The sequence below is a fragment of the Lissotriton vulgaris genome, chromosome 7 (genome assembly GCF_964263255.1).
Source record: "Lissotriton vulgaris chromosome 7, aLisVul1.2, whole genome shotgun sequence".
Classification (NCBI taxonomy): Eukaryota; Metazoa; Chordata; class Amphibia; order Caudata; family Salamandridae; genus Lissotriton; species Lissotriton vulgaris.
The window spans coordinates 1,322,236,953-1,322,259,783 of record NC_141695.1 but is presented as its reverse complement, the minus strand read 5'-3'; positions in this window follow the sequence as shown (position 1 = coordinate 1,322,259,783).

Here is a 22,831-nt window from a genome sequence, read left to right as displayed (position 1 = left end):
GGATAACAATCAATCAAATGGAGAGACAAGCAGGTACGACGGATTACAACGGGGGTAAAGGTCTGCGTTAACTACCGTTCACTATCTGCAAAGAGAGAGTACTACTAAGAGAAAAGAGGGGAGGGGGGGGCAGCGTTCAAAGCACATCAGCATGCATAAACACGAAAACGTTTTTACCTATCACGTACTTGACATTTGACAGCTTTTGATTTTTGCTATTAAAAAACCATTGCAATTCACAGAAAAAACCATAGGTTATAGTCCATATATAGTTAGGAATTTGCATTTACAAAACCTTGAAAATTCAATGAAAAAACCATTGGTTATAGAACATATATAGTTAGGAATTTGCATTTACAAAACCTTATTTTACTCGCATAAAACCATTGAAATTCCATATATAGTTAGATGCGCTAACTATATATCGCGCACCCGCAATCCACTGCTGATGATGTCACATATTACATCATTCATGACATGGTCAGTGACATCACTGATGACATCACTGATAACAACTCAAATGACATCACTGATGACATCTCAAATGACATCACTGATGACATCACTGATGACAACTCAAATGACATCACTGACAACATCACAGATGACATCATTCATGTGTTAATACGATGAACCTCTACAGACTCTGATATATCCTTAGATACACTCAGTGAAAACAGACACTCACAGATTGTCACTCATCCATGGAGTTACTCATACACCTAGACAGTCATGCAAAGAATCAATCACACCTCCAATTCCTCAACTATACAGTTATACACACCTTACTTATTGAAACATATTCTAACACATATTTACTCTCTTATATAATCCCTAATGAAAGTTCACAATGATCCATACAGCCACTCACACATTCACTGGCTCTAATGCACAGTTATTTATATATGTTAACTCTCACATGTACTGTGTTTTACATATGTACTTACTTTGACATGTAGCACTGAGATATCCATTCACTCACCAATACACTCATGCACACAGTCAACCGCCCATACAGCTGTTTCCACATGCACTTTTGAAACCAAACATCTAGTGAATCAACTGCTCACACATCTATGCACAGAGTCACACACCTCCCAGCCACTCACACATATACTCAGTCTCCCATACAAATACTTGAGCAACCAATCAATAACCCATATAGTTATTCATATAGCTACTGATCAACACATGCAGCAGTTTACAGAACAACAGATATAATGATGCACAAACTAATATAGTTTATTCACTAACCCATGCACTCAGTGAGACACATTTAATCACTCCCTCATACAATCAGTCATGCACCTACTAAATCCTTCATCCAGACATTTATACATCCACTCATTCTTCAATATGTAAGACATATTTTAACTTTACAGAAACATACAGTCACTGGATGTTGTGATCAGTGATGTCATCAGTGATGTCACTGACCATGTCATGAATGATGTAATATGTGACATCATCAGCAGTGGATTGCGGGTGCGCGATATATAGTTAGCGCATCTAACTATATATGGAATTTCAATGGTTTTATGCGAGTAAAATAAGGTTTTGTAAATGCAAATTCCTAACTATATATGTTCTATAACCAATGGTTTTTTCATTGAATTTTCAAGGTTTTGTAACTGCAAATTCCTAACTATATATGGACTATAACCTATGGTTTTTTCTGTGAATATATATATATATATATATATCCTGATTGTTTTTACAGTTTCTTATAGCGTTAACCAGCCCTTGAGGTGCTGGTGATTTACATAGAAGTGATGCTAGTAATAAAAAAAGACCTGCAAATCTCTGGGGAGCTGACACGTTATTGGAGCCAATAACATACCGGGGAAAAACATTCTTTAATAGAAAAAAGTTTCCATTGAAAAGTGTATTATATTATTCATGGGGATAAGAACCGCAGTTGGACTTGAAAAACTAAACTATGTACATACACCAAGCACTCCTTATCCGGTGCGGTAGGAGGGGAAGGGGGGAGTTCGACGGGGTTGGTGGTGGAGAGGGGGTAAACGCATCCTCTCCAGAAATATGCATCTGCTCTCATGGTCACAGGTCAAACATATGTACTTCAGCACCAAGACATCCTAAAGAGGTGATTGTGCAGTCTACAAATGCGCGTTTTACATTTACACAGTAGCAAACACATCTAAGCACACATCAGCCAATGCATTTCACCGCTCAGTAATCCATACATTTAATTCATACATCAATACCAGTGCTTAATTTGAGCAGGTGCTTTCAGGTGCTCAGCACCTGCACTTCTTTCACAAGGCATGGGTTTCAATTTCTGAACAAGCAGGTGGTGGTCTCAATATTAATCGTTCAATTAAAAATAAAAAGAATAACATACATTGCATGGTGACTGGCTGGTAATTGTGCATAGGCAGGCTGGCATATGCCTGTCCAGGCAGGCATGATTGTGTATCACCACGTTAGTGATGATGTCATCACGCTGATCACAAATCCAAGAAGTCATCGACAAACTATGGCTTGCATTCTATTCTCCTAGTCTGCTGCACCCTGCCACTGCCTGAGCCTAAACCTCTCATTGGATAATTGTAACTGGGGGCTGGCTCATGACGGAGTTAAGGCAAGGAAGCTGCAAGAGCACATTTGGAACTTGGGAGTGAGGGCACTTGAGGAAGAATAAATGAAAGTAAGTGTGGACTTTCCACTTGTTGCGTAGCCAAAGTATCATATCCGGCAGCCCTGCATTGCTGCTATCCTCAATGGGTTCGATGCGGCTGTGGACCAACACATTTTTTGTGCACCATGGCGTCACCAGTAGAATCTGTGCGCTGCACCCCAGCATGGTAATTGGTGAGCGTGAGTGAATCCAGTAGGCACCACAGCTATACTTACCGGCATTGGCAGCATTACTGCTGGAGACAATGCCTGTGCTGTAGCAGGCAGGATCACAGCAAGCTGAGCAGTGGATACAGATGCCGTTGTCATCCCTGGACCTACTAAATACAGGCAGCACTAGCAGTGACATGACCTGCTGTGCTCAAGCAGCCGCCTGTTCCACGATAAACCCAGTCATACCACCCTGATTAATATATGCAAAAAAGCATTTTCATTTGGTGTATATTTTGTTTTTGCACTCGGTGTAGATAAGAAAGTAAAACACATCATCTTCCGCTTCTTATAGCAGGGACATGTACAGGCTGACAACAGGGGTCACAGGCAGCAGCAGTGTTAGAGATGAGAGACAGCAAGCGTAAAGAGAAGAAACAACAAGAGAGGAGAGAGATAAAATGGAGCAAAGTAGAAGAAACGAAGGAGAGCAAATCAGATACAAAGAGCAGCCATGTAGTGAAGAAGAGAACTGTAAGAAGAGAGAATGAAAGAAAGTGGAGGACAGGACAGAGGAAAAAAAGCAGACAAATGATAAAATGGAGACACAGCTAATCATTGCTAGAGAGTGATAGTAAAGAGCCAAGATCGAGGGGAGAGAGAGCAGAGCATAGATAAAAGTAAAGAGAAAAAAGGGCAGGGCTAAAATGAATAGAGGGCAAATCAGAAGTACAGGGTGTGACAAAGGTGATAGAAAACAATTAGAGAGGTAAGAGGATAGATTTTTAGAGCAAAGACTTAGGGGACAGACAACATATCAAGGTTAGAAGATAGAGACTGAGGCAGTGAGAGTGTTGAAAGTGGGGCTCACCGGAGGAAGACGTGAGCTGTGGGCTCCTTGGCAACATTTTCAGCACCTGCACTTCTTTATTTACAAATTAAGCACTGATCAATACATTTTACTCTGTAGTAATAAACACATCTCACCATACACCAGTCAACACATTGTACCGCTCAGTAGCCCATGCGTTTAGCCATAAGACTTTCAGTGCTTTAATATCTGGAATTCAGTTTTTCTATTTGACTGGGTCCCTCGTGTTTCATGTGTTCTTTCCTGAAGGTGCCCGAACCTGGTGTCAGAGTCAGGCACGTCTCCCTGCTTTGAAGTCACATTGGACGAGGGTGTAGGGTGCCCCCGCTGGGGTCACTGCACGCAGATGACCTTGCAAGATGGCAGTTAGTACACACTACACCACCCAGTCATTTCAATAGCGGGAAGCACTGAACGCAGTTCAGTAAACGGGTTAACTCTTGCCCAGGTCCAATAAGGGGCCATTCACATCTGCCTGCAAGCGAAGATCTGCTTCCTTGTACAGACGTCACCCACCAATTCTCCCAGCACTACGAGGGGGGAGTTGTCCACGTTTGTGCAAGTGTGTGTTTCTTTAAGAGTGTGATTTAAGTCTGGCACCAAATGCAAACATGGTGCACACCGGCAGATGTGTGTGTACAGAGGAGATAATATCTGGGATATGGAGCTCCTGAACCAGAGGCAGCCATTCTCGGGGTTCACACACAAAATATACAGGGGCATATTACCAAGCATAAGCGATAATTATCGCTATGCTTGGTTAGCGGCAATAATTTTATCGTCGTGCTTCGCCTATTTTTATCGCTTAGGAGCCTTGCTATTATCAAGGTTAATTTCCTAAGCGATAAAAATCGGCCGAAATGCATGAATATCGCTGAAAAGTCCACGATATTCAAGTATTACCGAGCTAATGCTCTTAGCCATGTTCTCCACCTACCATTGGATAACATGGCTAAGAACTGCTCAGGGCAGGCGTTAGCTTTTGGAGATATTCGCGCTTAGCGCAAATATTTCCAAAAGTTGGTAATCGGAGATAGCGATGTTAGCGACTGTTTTCAGTCGCTAACATCTTGGCAAGCCCACTTTGCATGTCATTAGCGATAATTATCGCTGACATGCAATGTGGGCCCCTAAATGCCCGCTATCACATACAAGCTGTCGCTAACTGGTGTTAGCGACAGCTTGGTAATAGGGCGATTAAATTAGCGGGTAAAAGTCCCGCTAATGCGGCGATAATGGCCCTTGGTAATATGCCCCACTGTTTTTATCGAGAAATACACAATAAAGCACCAAATAAAAGAGGTATACAAAATATATTCATACATAAAACAATGAAAAAAGTAGGTAATCAATAAATAAATGAAATAATTGCAAGGAATAAATACATAAACGAATTCTCAACATAAATCGATATATACATACAACAATTAACACAAAGCAAATAATATATGCACACACACACACATGCACACACACACACACAGACAAATAAACAAACACATTCAAAAGTAATTCAGTTCAGAGTTCATGAATAAATGTGCAAGGACGCTGTCGAATGAGAGAGCCCTCCATAATTCTGACATCTGTACATTCATTACTTACTAATGCCTCGATCACAGCAGGATCCCCTCCCCTTCAGCTACCCCACAGCAGCTGTATGGTGCCTATCGTACCACCCAGTACTGGGCACACACGCTGTACGTTCAATCAAGAAACCACCATTCCAATCGCTAACTGAGTCGACCGCCAGGCTTCTAGGCTCATCTGCTGAGAAAGAACCACAGCTGGACACAAAAACTCTCTCCCTGACCACAGTGACCAAAGTAAATCCATGGAGCCCTACCTAACCACAGCAGGAGGACATAGACCGAGCCTGCTTAACCTCAGTGATTCCATAGGGCGCAGCGTGCCCACTGTTACACTATTGGTCTGACCGCAGTACAACACGTGATAACCTTGCCTGCTCTGCCTGGCCTCAGTTACATTACAGGTCTCTGGCTGACCACAGCTACACCTCAGGACTCTGCCTGGCCTCAGCACAACACCTGATAAACAGATTTTAGGTTGAGGCTGTTCAGCATATGCGCTGCTCTGCGAGGCATACGGGGCCTTATTTATGAAGGCCTTGCGCCGCCGGTGCGTCACTTTTAACATGGGAAAAAGTGACGCACTGGTGGCGCAAGGCTTTCATAAATGAGGCCCACTGTATTCAGGCAGGGACTTGAAGCTCCACACACATTTTTCATTGACGTGCTGTCTTTGTGGCTAGCGAATTACTAACAGAGGTTTAAAGGTCTGCCTTAGTCTGTGATTTTGTGGCTTTTTTCACCTTTGTTCATTCTCTTGTATACAATGGCTTGGCTGTGGCATTATCTTTGTACATTGTTGACAAAAAATTTATTTTAAAATGCTTGAAGTTTGTAACATCCTCATTTGGAGCTGAAGAAGTTTATCCGAATATGTTGAGTCTTTTAGATGCAATAGCTGTTTTGGCACTTAATTAAGCCTTTTAATATTAATGCAGGTTTTAACGCATGTTTTATTTATTTATTTATAACGTTTTAAATAACGAGAACAAGAACCCGATGGTTATTAGAGCGCTTATAAAAGGGTGGAAGGAAGGTCAAAAACCCAATATCTACATCAAGTTGGAATACACAACATGAATAATTGCATGATTCACAGACAAATGACACAAATGAGAGTGACACAAAAATAGATGTATCGTGGGCTACGTAGGGAGTACACAATGTGGTGAAGAAGATCAGCATCATATGATGGAACAGTGGTTATAATATCAATGATTTCGAGCCAATACACCTAACCCAGATTAGGGTAGGAATTTGTCCATTACAAATCTTTTGGCTTCCAGCTTGAAAGCAGTCGTTGAGGAGATTCTGCATACTTCCGGTGGAAGAGAGTTCCATATCTTTGGGGCAATGCCAGAGAAAGCTCGGTGACAAGTTCTCTTTTTGCTAAGGATGAGTGGTTTCAGGAGGAGAGTGTTAGCGCTTCTTGAGGCACTCCCACCACAGGATAGTTCAAGCTTTTGCGCTAGGTACCTGGGAGTTTTGAAATGCAGAGCTTTGTACGTCAGATCGGCAATCTTTAACTGAATTTGAGCTTCGTAGGGTAACCATTTGAGATATTTTAGGACTGGGGATAGGTGCTCATTTTGTTTAGTACCTGTGACCAGTTTGGCCGCAGCATTCAGTGATGTCCTTAGTGGAGCCAGGGTGTATTTGGGAAGGCCACAGAGCGTAGTGCTGCTGTAGTCTAGACTCGGCAAGACCAGTGCTTGGACCACCTGCTTGAAATCCATTTGTGGTAGGAATGGTTTGATGCTTCTCAGGGTCCTCACCCGATGGTTAGCTCCCTTACACACATTGCTGATATGATTTTCTATATTCATGTGCTTGTCCAGGGTGATTCCGAGAGATTGGGCTGAGTCAATGATGAGGGGGATGCAGTTGAAGGCCGTGAGCTGATTCAGCCAAAGGTCTAGTTCGGGGATGTAGTTTGGGAGAGAGATGAGAAGGAATTCAGTGTTGGAAGTGTTGAGTAGTAGATGGTTCTCAGTTAACCAATTTTGTGTGGCCTGAAGGGTAGTGTTGAGTGAGATGATGTTATCCGGAGATTAGATTTTCAAATAAAGTTGTGTATCGTCCGCGTACATATGGTAGAGAATGTTTGTGGAATTTAGTGATTTAGCTAGAGGTTCCAAGAAAAGGTTGAACAGGATAGGAGATAGGGCGTACCCTTGGGGGACACCCATGAGTAGTGGAGAGTGCTGGGATAGGAAGTGGTTTGCCTTGACTCTTTGTCATGTGTGGTGGAGGAAGGAGGCGAACCATTGCTACACCAGACCCGAGAAACCGATCAGGACAGGAGGTTGTCGTGATTAACCATGTCGAATGCGGAAGAGAGGTCAAGGGGGATTAGGAGGCAGGAATAATTTTGGTCAAGCATTTTTAAAACGTCATCCATAATGTGCATTAGAGCCGATTCGGTTCTGTGCCCCTTCCGGAAGCCGGATTGATGTTGGTCTAGTAGTTGGAAATTCTCTATGTGAGCACAAACTTGGGATTATATGCATTTCTCCATTCGTTTGGTATGATATGCGTTAGTTTTTTTAGTATAGGTGACACCTGAACTGTTTTTAGACAGTCTGGGATTGTGCCTTATGCTAGAGAGGTGTTTACAATCCTTGTCCAGGTGGGGATGAGTATATTCTTAATTTCTTTATAGATGGCCGGGGCAATGGGTCAATTAAGTGGTTAGATTGATTGATGTTCTGAAGAATCTTGTTGATGTCTTTTTCACTGAATGGGGTAAAGAAGCCCCATGACGCAGTGTTTTTGGTGATCAAACTGATAGGTTTGCCTTTATCTAAGAGGTCACTGGATGGCAGTAGAGCCTTCTTAGAGGCGAGTTCAATGATGATGCATCTTGATTTCTCATTGAAGAAAGCGCAAGATCATCACATGAAGGTGGGATGATTCCGAAATCTGAGTGGTTTGGGCATGCCTCTGATTGCTGTTTGGCCAATTTATAAAGTTTCTTGGGGCAGTTTGCAACTAGATCGAGTTGATGTCTGAAATAGTATGCCTCCGCTCTCTTGATTTGTATGTTATGGAAGCTCCTAACATCTCTAAGGAGTTGTAGTTGTTCCAAGGAGGGTTTGGATTTCCAGGAGCGTTCAGCTGCCCTAAGGTTGCGGTGTTCCGTGCTTAAATTGTCATTGTACCATGGTTTGGATATTTTTGTTGAAGAGTTTTTTTGTTGGTAAAGGCGCAATGTCCTCTGTAATGTTGGAGATGGTCGAATTGTAGGAGTCAGTGAGAATTTAAACATCAACCAAGTCAGCTTGGGTGGAGAGTGAAGATTTGCAGTGGGCTGCTAGTTCAGTTGTGTTAACTGATCTGAGGTCTCTTTTCCAGAACTTTGATTTTGTTGACTGAGCCTTCCATACCAATACCTCCCTGTTAATATAGAGGAGGATGCAGTGGTGGTCGGACCAATCGCAAGGGGTAATGGTATCCAATGTGATGGTCTGTCCTTTCAAGATAATGAGGTCTGGTGTTTCTCCTTTATGTTGAATTGGTTGGTCACAGTGCTGGATCAGCTCATGATCATTCAGATATGCTTTGAGACAGGTTACTGCCTGGTCATTGGGATTAGACCAATGAGGGTTGAAGTCCCCAAGGAAGATTTGGGACACAGCTGATCCGACATTGTCAGAGATGATTTCCATTAGTTGATCAATAAAGGGGAGATTGTCTCCTGGGGATGATAAAAAGTGTGAAGTTTGCAAATCGGCAGGTTATTACTTGAGATACTGAGACAAAGGTATTCACAGGAGGAGGGTGAAGGGGACTTCAAGTGAGAAATCGAAAGTGTGTTCCTATGAATGCAGGCTAGGCCACCCCCCCACCTTCAGGACTCTGTCCAGCCTAATTTTGTTGTGAGTAGGAGGCACTAGGAGGTCTAAGATAGGAGAGGAGGCGGGATTTAGCCACGTTTCCATGAGGGTAATAATGTCTAAATCCATGTGTTTGATGAGGTTGAACATGTTGGAGGTGTGTTTACTGACTGACCTGCAAATGAGTAGTACACATTTAAATTGTGGTGGATTGGTGTGGGATCTGAATGATGTTCACTCTCATGAGGTTGTCTTTATTAATGACTCTAATTTTGTGAGGAGGTTCTCTGTACGGTTTCGAATGGATGGTAAGAATTTGTCTCAGTGGGATCAAGTTGGAGTTGGACCTAGTAGAGTAAGAGTTGTGAAGATCATTGATTTCATTGGATGGCAGGTAGGTCTCAAATCTTCTGGGGCGGGAGGGTGGGTTAGCTAAAGGAATGGTTTGCGAGATGGTGGGGGCTAAAAACTGGCCCATGTGTTCACTTTTTTAAGGGAGGCTCTGTACAGGTTCGCTAAAGTGAGGAGGAAGCTAATCCCTGGGATAAATCTTTTGAGAGGGCTTTCAGGTCATGTTGTTCAGTTGTGAGAAAATGCAGCTGGATAGATATACCATCCAGGCACGCAACCAAGATTGAGAGGGGTAAAAATTATGTTGAGAGAAAGATCGGAGAAGGAGGGCCTCACTGTAGGTCCTGGGGGTCCAGGGTGATGGAGAATCACTCCTCGGGAGGGAGTTGATCATTGGGTCTAGCAGAGTTATTTGGCCATTGGATATTACAGTTGAGGCATTGGCGAGGGCGATATGACCCTTGAGCTGACGGTCAGGTAGGGTCCAGAAAGTAAATAATGGGGTGAGTGATCATGGTTGGTGGAGGGCAGTTGCCAGTTGACCAGAATAGTATGGGGTGTGGGGAGAGGGAGGACGGGAGAGGGATCAATCGTTAAAGGCAAAGATGGTGGGACGCACGGGGAACTCTACGAGCAAGGAATGGATAGAATCAGACTGGCTGGCTGTGCGTCGAGTGAATTCGAAAAATCTCTCACCATCTGAGTCAGGGGGTTTGGGGGTTGGGGCACATCAACAAGGGACAGAGCCGCTCTGTGATCATCTAAAGGCGATGAGTGGTTTAGTGAGATTGAGGAGTTCCCCAGAGGGGTGGGGGTAGGACTGATGATGACCTGAGTGATGGTACGATGAGAGTCGGTGTCAGTGGATTTTGCTGAAACCATGTTTTTGAGTAACGGGAAGATAATAGCTATCTTAATTAGATTGACATGAAAGCTTGGATTAGGATGATCCCATTGTTATAGAGGGTCATGGTGGCATTGGTGTTGAGCATGGATGAGGGCATTGTAGTTAGTTTGAGACCATGAGGTGTTTTTCTGGTACCTGATATTCGGAGCATAGAGTATAGGACTTTTCACCAACATGCTCTTTTCTTAGTGTAGAAAATAAGGTCATTAACTCTACTACCATTGTTTGTACAAAAATAGACGTCCGAGATTAAGGTTTTGGGCCTAGCCCTGAGTATGTGATGCTTGTGTATTTTGGTGGCGTTTTTCGATAGGTTGGGTGGGTAGTTGATAGTGAATGCATTGGTTTCAGAGGGATCAGGGCTTAAATACATTTTGAGAGTGTGTGTATTGTCCCATGGTAATGTCATAACCATGGGGCACGGATGGTGTTAAGGGGATGATTCCTTAAACCAAGTGTGTTGGGATAACGACAACGTGCCCACCCAAAGATGGCCACTCTGAGAAGAGGGTGGAACCAGCCCTTATCTGTTTATAAGCCCTTTTCTGTTTCTATGGCCAGACTAGAAGTGTTGGATAATGCCAGCATGCCCACTCCAAGATGGCCACCAATAGCAGAGGGTGGGAACAGCCCTTCTCTCCCTGACACTGCTCAGACCAGGAATGTGGGTAAAATATTAAAATGCCCACTCCAAGATGGCCGCCAAAATGTAGAGGGCGGAGCCAGCCCCCTTCTTTTTTTCGTCTTCTATTAGCAAATGTAATAATTTACATGCCTATGTATATATTGGCTTTATTTATGTTTTTTTAGGACGTCTTTCCTGGTGTGTAATCAGTGTGCCTTTGACGTAATATTGCTGTAATGATGAAATTACACATCCGACTGCCCTGAGTTTATGTAATTTTGTAAAAACTGTCCCTGTCCTCGCTCCCTTCTTCTCTCCATGTCTCTCTATCTGGTGTAGATTACCGCAGCGCCCTCCTAGACCAGGCTCACCTGGTCCATCACCTAGTGCCCCCTGCGGACAGATGTCTTGCTGAGCTGATAGGCAGCTGCCATCCTGCACTGGATTGTAAGGGAGAGGAATCATTGACATACCTCGCACCCGGCACTCACATTCCTCTCATCCTCTACCTACACCCCTCACCCTCATCTCAAACTGCTCATCCTGCACTTATACTATTGACATACCGCTCACCCTATATTTACACACCTTTTACCTTCTACAGGGTAACATCTCTCACCTTGTATACTCACACAATTCTCATTGTGCACTGAAGGTGCATCAATCACTATGCATTCAGTTACTTTCACCCTGCACTCAGACACTCATCAACCTTCATTCATGCACCACTGTTCCTGCACGGAGAGCACTCACACCATACTTCTTGGACTCACACATTGCTCCGATACCTCTTTTTATTAATGGCATAGGCAAAACCTAATGCATTCATCAATGCTTTTTTATATTTAGAGAGCAAAAGAGGAACAGGGTGTTACAATTCAGGTAATGGTGAAAAATCTGCCAATTGACTGTACGTCAATGTGTGCAGCTCCTTCACTTCCACCCAGTGCTCAATTCATAAAAAAAAGTACTGGTAAACAAAGTGTTTCTTTGATGATTGGTGTTGGCAATATCTCCTGCCAGCACATGACTTACATAGTTTCACAGTGAAAGCCAGACCTTTGGTGAGTAAGGGAGCAAAAGGAATATGTGAAATGTGCTGTGAAGTTTGCTTAGCATCATTGTTGTGCTGCTTGTTAAAATGCAAAAAATGCTTCTCATTTCTCTCTCTCAGTCTCTGGTCCTTCCCATCTCAGTCACACTCTCCTCTCATTTTTTTTTCTGTTCCCCCTTTTCTTGTCAGATTCACACATACACTTAGTCTCTCTTCTTTTTCACTACTATACCTCATCTCTGTCTCTCTCTTGATTCTTTCTCTCAATCCCTTCTCTCACTGTCATCTTCCATCTCAACTTCTCCTCACTCCCTATCAGAGACAGCCAATGACCCAAACTAACCTGGGAGAGAGGCCTTTTATACATTCTCAGAATATGATCAGGTACCCTGTATCTTAGTGTCCAAAGAAGTTCAGCTTTTACATTGTAGGAATCTTCAACTCCCCTTGTGAACTGCATCACCTCAGTCTTTGAAGGAACACAACTCTGTTGGCACATGGACTACGTAGAGCGTTGATTCCATGCAGGGGAGTCACCTGCATAATGGTGGAGGAACGTCGCCCCACTGCCAGCAGATGATAAATAAAATGATGAGGAAACATTGTTATTATCGTTTTATTTATCTCTGCACTGCTTGCGTAAATATTGGAGGGGCGGGGCTGGGCCATGGCACAGAGGAGTAGTGTGTAGTTAAAAGTGCACATGTCAGTTTAGCCGGTCGTCTTAGGCTGGGCCAAACTGACATGCACACTTATGTTTCTCCAACCCAGCTGTCCACAGCTGGTTTGAAGAAATTCCGACGGCTCGCAGGCACTGTCTGAGTGGCAAACAAGGTTGTTCAGACCAATCCCGGTGCTTCTCTAATGTTATGAGAGCAGCGTCTGGATTGGGTGAGGAGCCTGTGCTTTTAGGCCCATCCACTTCTGGAGGAGTAAAGGAGCCGGAGCAATGAGGCAGCATCAGGAGACGAGTGGAGCTACAGCTAAGTGATTTTTTTATTTTTATTTCCCAACCCCCCTCACGCACCGCCCTACCAGTTTCAATGGCGGCAGCCACCATTGATTCTATGTATGCATGGACTTGGTTGTATCTGTGCAGGAGCTTATCTCTGCAACATGAGGGGTCTGTTAGTGATGGAATCTTACTTTGTGTGAGTGGGAAATAATTTCTTTCTGCGCAGAATCACATTTTTGTCTTCTAGGTATTCAGCACTATCTTCAGAGGAGCAACCAATTTCAGTTCGGGTTCTTCCCCTTAATAAAACAAGCATTGAAATGAACTTTTTCATCCGAGAGACTCGGCCCTTGTTTTGGTACTTAGCACTGCACATTTGGTTACATGTAGTGATGTGAAACTCTTATGACCACGACTACATTTTGTTGGAAACAAATTCTTCTCAGTTATTGCTTCTTTTTGGTCTAAGTTTGTAATATGAGACTTTAGAAAGATCAGGAAAAAAATAGGTAGAGGCAGTGAGACAATGGGAAATAAAAAAGAAGACAACAGTGAAATGTAAGGGCTGGAAATCTGCAGGCTGAGAAAAATTAAAACAGAGGACGACGGTTAGCAGGAGAGGATGAAGTGGTATGTGGAGAGGGTGACTACATGGACAGAGGGCAGAAATAACAGTGCTGAATCCCAGGTGATGGACTATGGGCAATGCAATAGAAGTTAAAATGCACTGTGTAGCACACGGGAAGAAAAGAATGGACCTTGGCAGAAAAGCAGAGGCAAAGAAAAGACATGCTTGAGCTTTACTACCCACTCTTTAGATGGATATTGAAAAGGGGGGGAGTCACGTAGGGGGCACTTTACCTCAGCGATTCTGTGGACTCTTAGTACTACTCCTGGGGGAGGGTGGGCATTGATTTGAAACACCTGAGCTACCTTCTGACATCATTGCAACCTTGCATACTGGCTGAATCCAAAATGCTATCTATTGTGATACATACCCCTATTTTAGTACCACATTAATCAATTAATTAAAATGCCACATTATACACGTAAACTTTCTCCCACCAATTTATGTAACAAGAATACAACAATAAATATATGTAAATAACTTGTGCATTTAGCCATAGAGTAATACTTACATTTACCTTCCAGATGTCTACGTATTAACCCACACAAGCTTTGGCAACTTGTGGAACTGTTTATATATATGTGTATATATATATACCGTTCCACAAGTGCCCAAGACTTCAGGACGCACTCGCCATCAGTCAAACTCCGTTTATCAGGCATCAGCGCAGTTAAGCCAACTCACAGTTCAATAATATCGTGCCTTACGAGTTTCAGATTCACATCCTTGATCAAAGGCAATGGGCGGCAGCACAATAATTAGAAAAAGACTCTCGATGACATCACCAGTTCTTTTTCTTGGCCCCAGGTAAGGACCTTGCATAATGTTTGAAATAGCATTCTGGGATCGGTAGTCTTTATGATATATTCCTCAGTTCACAATGCAGCTGTTACTGCTCGCTCGTAAATAATGTACCTCAATTCAGCCATAAGTGGGCTCACTGTAAGTTGCAGGCTGCGTTGCACAATTTCAAAATGCCCAAACTGATGGTCCGATGACGGCTCCCAACGTTGGAAGCCCACTGGCCCCCTATCAACTCCTGCGGTGGTGCAACCTCACGGCTGGACTGGCGTGTATAGATACCGTTCCACAAGTGCCCAAGACTTCAGGACGCACTCGCCATCAGTCAAACTCCGTTTATCAGGCAGCAGCGCAGTTAAGCCAACTCACAGTTCCATAATATCGTGCCTTACGCATTTCAGATTCACATCCCTGATCACAGGCACGGGCGGCAGCACAATAATTAGAAAAAGACTCTCGATGACATCACCAGTTCTTTTTATTGGCCCCAGGTAAGGACCTTGCATAATGTTTGAAATAGCATTCTGGGATCGGTAGTCTTTATGATATATTCCACAGTTCACAATGCAGCTGTTACTGCTCGCTCGTAAATAATGTACCTCAATTCAGCTATAATTGGGCTCACTGTAAGTTGCAGGCTGCGTTGCACAATTTCAAAATGCCCAAACTGATGGTCCGATGACGGCTCCCAACGATGGAAGCCCACCGGCCTGCTATCAACTCCTGCGGTGGTGCAACCTCACCGCTGGACTGCCGTGTATAGATACCGTTCCACAAGTGCCCAAGACTTCAGGGCGCACTCATCATCAGTCAAACTCCGTTTATCAGGCAGCAGCGCAGTTAAGCCAACTCACAGTTCCATAATATTGTGCCTTACGCGTTTCAGATTCACATCCTTGATCACGGGCATGGGCGGCAGCACAATAATTAGAAAAAGACTCTCGATGACATCACCAGTTCTTTTTATTGGCCCCAGGTCAGGACCTTGCATAATGTTTGAAATAGCATTCTGGGATCGGTAGTCTTTATAATATATTCCTCAGTTCACAATACAACTGTTACCGCTCGCTCGTAAATAATGTACCTCAATTCAGCCATAAGTGGGCTCACTGTAAGTTGCAGGCTGCGTTGCACAATTTCAAAATGCCCAAACTGATGGTCCGATGACGGCTCCCAACGTTGGAAGCCCAAAGGCCCGCTATCAACTCCTGCGGTGGTGCAACCTCACGGCTGGACTGGCGTGTATAGATACCGTTAGACAAGTGCCCAAGACTTCAGGACGCACTCTCCATCAGTCAAACTCCATTTATCAGGCAGCAGTGCAGTTAAGCCAACTCACAGTTCCATAATATTGTGCCTTACACATTTCAGATTCACATCCTTGATCACAGGCACGGGCGGCAGCACAGTAATTAGAAAAAGACTCTCGATGACATCACCAGTTCTTTTGATTGGCCCCAGGTAAGGACCTTGCATAATGTTTGAAATAGCATTCTGGGATCGGTAGTCTTTGTAATATATTCCTCAGTTCACAATGAAACTGTTACTGCTCGCTCGTAAATAATGTACCTCAATTCAGCCATAAGTGGGCTCACTGTAAGTTGCAGGCTGCGTTGGCCGATTTCAAAATGCCCAAACTGATGGTCCGATGAGGGCTCCCAACGTTGAAAGCCCACCGGCCCGCTATGTACTCCTGCGGTGGTGCAACCTCACGGCTGGACTGCCGTGTATAGATACCATTCCACAAGTGCCCAAGACTTCAGGACGCACTCGCCATCAGTCAAACTCTGTTTATCAGGCAGCAGCGCAGTTAAGCCAACTCACAGTTCCATAATATCGTGCCTTACGCGTTTCAGATTCACATCCTTGATCACAGGCACGGGCGGCAGCACAATAATTAGAAAAAGACTCTCGATGACATCACCAGTTCTTTTTATTGGCCCCAGGTAAGGACCTTGCATAATGTTTGAAATAGCATTCTGGGATCGGTAGTTATAATATATTCCTCAGGTCACAATGCAACTGTTACTGCTCGCTCGTAAATAATGTACCTCAATTCAGCCATAAGTGGGCTCACTGTAAGTTGCAGGCTGCGTTGGCCAAATTCAAAATGCCCAAACTGATGGTCCGATGATGGCTCCCAACGTTGAAAGCCCACCGGCCCGCTATGTACTCCTGCGGTGGTGCAACCTCACGGCTGGACTGCCGTGTATAGATACCATTCCACAAGTGCCCAAGACTTCAGGACGCACTCGCCATCAGTCAAACTCTGTTTATCAGGCAGCAGTGCAGTTAAGCCAACTCACAGTTCCATAATATCGTGCCTTACGCGTTTCAGATTCACATCCTTGATCACAGGCACGGGCGGCAGCACAATAATTAGAAAAAGACTCTCGATGACATCACCAGTTATTTTTATTGGCCCCAGGTAAGGACCTTGCATAGTGTTTGAAATAGCATTCTGGGATCGGTAGTCTTTATGATATATTACACAGTTCACAATGCAGCTGTTACTGCTCGCTCGTAAATAGTGTACCTCAATTCAGCCATAAGTGGGCTCACTGTAAGTTGCAGGCTGCGTTGCACAATTTCAAAATGCCCAAACTGATGGTCCGATTACGGCTCCCAACGTTGGAAGCCCACCAGCCCGCTATCAACTCCTGCGGTGGTGCAAACCCACGGCTGGACTGGCGTGTATAGATACCGTTAGACAAGTGCCCAAGACTTCAGGACGCACTCTCCATCAGTCAAACTCCGTTTATCAGGCAGCAGTGCAGTTAAGCCAACTCACAGTTCCATAATATTGTGCCTTACACAATTCAGATTCACATCCTTGATCACAGGCACGGGCGGCAGCACAATAATTAGAAAAAGACTCTCGATGACATCACAAGTTCTTTTGATTGGCCCCAGGTAAGGACCTTGCATAATGTTTGAAATAGCATTCTGGGATCGGTAGTCTTTGTAATATAATCCTCAGTTCACAATGAAACTGTTACTGCTCGCTCGTAAATAATGTATCTCAATTCAGCCATAAGTGGGCTCACTGTAAGTTGCAGGCTGCGTTGCACAATTTCAAAATGCCCACACTGATGGTCCGATGACGGCTCCCAACGTTTGAAGCCCACCGGCCCGCTATCAACTCCTGCGGTGGTGCAACCTCACGGCTGGACTGCCGTGTATAGATACCATTCCACAAGTGCCCAAGACTTCAGGACGCACTCGCCATCAGTCAAACTCCGTTTATCAGGCAGCAGCGCAGTTAAGCCAACTCACAGTTCCATAATATCGTGACTTACGCGTTTCAGATTCACATCCTTGATCACAGGCACGGGCGGCAGCACAATAATTAGAAAAAGACTCTTGATGACATCACCAGTTCTTTTTATAGGCCCCGGGTAAGGACCTTGCATAATGTTTGAAATAGCATTCTGGGATCGGTAGTCTTCATAATATATTCCTCAGTTCACAATGCAACCGTTACTGCTCGGTCGTAAATAATGTACCTCAATTCAGCCATAAGTGGGCTCACTGTAAGTTGCAGGCTGCGTTGGCCAATTTCAAAATGCCCAAACTGATGGTCCGATGACGGCTCCCAACGTTGAAAGCCCACCAGCCCGTTATGTACTCCTGCGGTGGTGCAACCTCATGGCTGGACTGCCGTGTATAGATACCATTTCACAAGTGCCCAAGACTTCAGGACGCACTCGCCATCAGTCAAACTCTGTTTATCAGGCAGCAGCGCAGTTAAGCCAACTCACAGTTCCATAATATCATGCCTTACGCGTTTCAGATTCACATCCTTGATCACAGGCACGGGCGGCAGCACAATAATTAGAAAAAGACTCTCGATGACATCACCAGTTCTTTTTATTGGCCCCAGGTAAGGACCTTGCATAATGTTTGAAATATAATTCTGGGATCGGTAGTTATAATATATTCCTCAGTTCACAATGCAACTGTTACTGCTCGCTCGTAAATAATGTACCTCAATTCAGCCATAAGTGGGCTCACTGTAAGTTGCAGGCTGCGTTGGCCAATTTCAAAATGCCCAAACTGATGGTCCGATGACGGCTCCCAACGTTGAAAGCCCACCGGCCCGCTATGTACTCCTGCGGTGGTGCAACCTCACGGCTGGACTGCCGTATATAGATACCATTCCACAAGTGCCCAAGACTTCAGGACGCACTCGCCATCAGTCAAACTCTGTTTATCAGGCAGCAGCGCAGTTAAGCCAACTCACAGTTCCATAATATCGTGCCTTACGCGTTTCAGATTCACATCCTTGATCACAGGCACGGGCGGCAGCACAATAATTAGAAAAAGACTCTCGATGACATCACCAGTTCTTTTTATTGGCCCCAGGTAAGGACCTTGCATAGTGTTTGAAATAGCATTCTGGGATCGGTAGTCTTTATGATATATTCCACAGTTCACAATGCAGCTGTTACTGCTCGCTCGTAAATAATGTACCTCAATTCAGCCATAAGTGGGCTCACTGTAAGTTGCAGGCTGCGTTGCACAATTTCAAAATTCCCAAACTGATGGTCCGATGACGGCTCCCAACGTTGAAAGCCCACCGGCCCGCTATGTACTCCTGCGGTGGTGCAACCTCACGGCTGGACTGCCGTATATAGATACCATTCCACAAGTGCCCAAGACTTCAGGACGCACTCGCCATCAGTCAAACTCTGTTTATCAGGCAGCAGCGCAGTTAAGCCAACTCACAGTTCCATAATATCGTGCCTTACGCGTTTCAGATTCACATCCTTGATCACAGGCACGGGCGGCAGCACAATAATTACAAAAAGACTCTCATTGACATCACCAGTTCTTTTTATTGGCCCCAGGTAAGGACCTTGCATAATGTTTGAAATAGCATTCTAGGATCAGTAGTCTTTATAATATATTCCTCAGTTCACAATGCAACCGTTACTGCTCGGTCGTAAATAATGTACCTCAATTCAGCCATAAGTGGGCTCACTGTAAGTTGCAGGCTGCGTTGGCCAATTTCAAAATGCCCAAACTGATGGTCCGATGACGGCTCCCAACGATGGAAGCCCACCGGCCTGCTATCAACTCCTGCGGTCGTGCAACCTCACCGCTGGACTGCCGTGTATAGATACCGTTCCACAAGTGCCCAAGACTTCAGGGCGCACTCGTCATCAGTCAAACTCCGTTTATCAGGCAGCAGCGCAGTTAAGCCAACTCACAGTTCCATAATATCGTGCCTTAAGCGTTTCAGATTCACATCCTTGATCACAGGCATGGGCGGCAGCACAATAATTAGAAAAAGACTCTCGATGACATCACCAGTTCTTTTTATTGGCCCCAGGTAAGGACCTTGCATAATGTTTGAAATAGCATTCTGGGATCGGTAGTCTTTATAATATATTCCTCAGTTCACAATACAACTGTTACCGCTCGCTCGTAAATAATGTACCTCAATTCAGCCATAAGTGGGCTCACTGTAAGTTGCAGGCTGCGTTGCACAATTTCAAAATGCCCTAACTGATGGTCCGATGACGGCTCCCAACGTTGGAAGCCCAAAGTCCCGCTATCAACTCCTGCGGTGGTGCAACCTCACGGCTGGACTGCCGTGTATAGATACCGTTCCACAAGTGCCCAAGACTTCAGGACGCACTTGCCATCAGTCAAACTCTGTTTATCAGGCAGTAGCTCAGTTAAGCCAACTCACAGTTCCATAATATCGTGCCTTACGCGTTTCAGATTCACATCCTTGATCACAGGCACGGGCGGCAGCACAATAATTAGAAAAAGACTCTCGATGACATCACCAGTTCTTTTTATTGGCCCCAGGTAAGGACCTTGCATAATGTTTGAAATAGCATTCTGGGATCGGTAGTCTTTATAATATATTCCTCAGTTCACAATGCAACTGTTACTGCTCACTCGTAAATAATGTACCTCAATTCAGCCATAAGTGGGCTCACTGTAAGTTGCAGGCTGCGTTGCACCCTTTCAAAATGCCCAAACTGAAGGTCCGATGACGGCTCCCAACGTTGGAAGCCCACCGGCCCGCTATCAACTCCTGCGGTGGTGCAACCTCACGGCTGGACGGCCGTGTATAGATGCCGTTCCACAAGTGCGCAAGACTTCAGGACGCACTCGCCATCAGTCAAACTCCGTTTATCAGGCAGCAGCGCAGTTAAGCCAACTCACAGTTCCATATTATCGTGCCTTACGCGTTTCAGATTCACATCCTTGATCACAGGCACGGGCGGCAGCACAATAATTAGAAAAAGACTCTGGATGACATCACCAGTTCTTTTTATGGGCCCCAGGTAAGGACCTTGCATAATGTTTGAAATAGCATTCTGGGATCGGTAGTCTTTATGATACATTCCTCAGTTCACAATGCAGCTGTTACTGCTCGCTCATAAATAATGTACCTCAATTCAGCCATAAGTGGGCTCACTGTAAGTTGCAGGCTGCGTTGCACAATTTTAAAATGCCCAAACTGATGGTCCGATGATGGCTCCCAACGTTGGAAGCCAACCGGCCCGCTATCAACTCCTGCGGTGGTGCAACCTCACGGCTGGACTGCCGTGTATAGATACCGTTCCACAAGTTCCCAAGACTTCAGGACGCACTTGCCATCAGTCAAATTCCATTTATCAGGCAGCAGCGCAGTTAAGCCAACTCACAGTTCCATAATATCGTGCCTTACGCGTTTCAGATTCACATCCTTGATCACAGGCACGGGCGGCAGCACAATAATTAGAAAAAGACTCTCGATGACATCACCAGTTCTTTTTATTGGCCCCAGGTAAGGACCTTGCATAATGTCTGAAATAGCATTCTGGGATCAGTAGTCTTTATAATATATTCCTCAGTTCACAATGCAACTGTTACTGCTCGCTCGTAAATGATGTACCTCAATTCAGCCATAAGTGGGCTCACTGTAAGTTGCAGGCTCCGTTGCACAATTTCAAAATGCCCAAACTGATGGTCCGATGACAGCTCCCAACGTTGGAAGCCCCCCGGCCCGCTATCAACTCCTGCGGTGGTGCAAACTCACGGCTGGACTGCCGTGTATAGATACCGTTCCACAAGTGCCCAAGACTTCAGGACACACTCGCCATCAGTCAAACTCTGTTTATGAGGCAGCAGCGCAGTTAAGCCAACTCACAGTTCCATAATATCGTACCTTACGCGTTTCTTATTCCCATCCTTGATCACAGGCACGGGCGGCAGCACAATAATTAGAAAAAGACTCTCGATGACATCACCAGTTCTTTTTATTGGTCCCAGGTAAGGACCTTGCATAATGTTTGAAATAGCATTCTGGGATCGGTAGTCTTTATAATATATTCCTCACTTCACAATGCAACTGTTACTGCTCGCTCGTAAATAATGTACCTCAATTCAGCCATAAGTGGGCTCACTGTATTTTGCTGGCTGCGTTGCACAATTTCAAAATGCCCAAACTGATGGTCCGATGACGGCTCCCAACGTTGGAAGCCACCGGCCAGTTATCAACTCCTGCGGTGGTGCAACCTCACGGCTGGACTGCCGTGTATAGATACCGTTCCACAAGTGCCCAAGACTTCAGGACGCACTCGCCGTCAGTCAAACTCCGTTTATCAGGCAGCAGCGCAGTTAAGCCAACTCACAGTTCCATAATATCGTGCCTTACGCGTTTCAGATTCACATCCTTGATCACAGGCACGGACGGCAGCACAGTTATTAGAAAAAGACTCTCGATGACATCACCAGTTCTTTTTATTGGCCCCAGGTAAGGACCTTGCATAATGTTTGAAATAGCATTCTGGGATCGGCAGTCTTTATAATATATTCCTCAGTTCACAATGCAACTGTTACTGCTCGCTCGTAAATAATGTACCTCAAATCAGCCATAAGTGGGCTCACTGTAAGTTGCAGGCTGTGTTGCATAATTTCAAAATGCCCACCTAATGGTCCGATGGCGGCTCCCAACGTTGGAAGCCCACCGGCCCGCTATCAACTCCTGCGGTGGTGCAACCTCACGGCTGGACTGCCGTGTATAGATACCATTCCACAAGTGCCAAAGACTTTAGGACGCACTCGCCATCAGTCAAACTCCGTTTATCAGGCAGCAGCACAGTTAAGCCACCTCACAAATCCATAATATCGTGCCTCATTCTTCAATATGTAAGACATATTTTAACTTTACAGAAACATACAGTCACTGGATGTTGTCATCAGTGATGTCATCAGTGATGTCATTTGAGATGTAATCAGTGATGTCATTTGAGATGTCATTAGTGATGTCATCAGTGATGTCACTGACCATGTCATGAATGATGTAATATGTGACATCATCAGCAGTGGGTTGCGGGGGCGCGATATATAGTTATTGCAACTAACTATATATGCGAATTTCTATGGTTTTGTGCGAGTAAA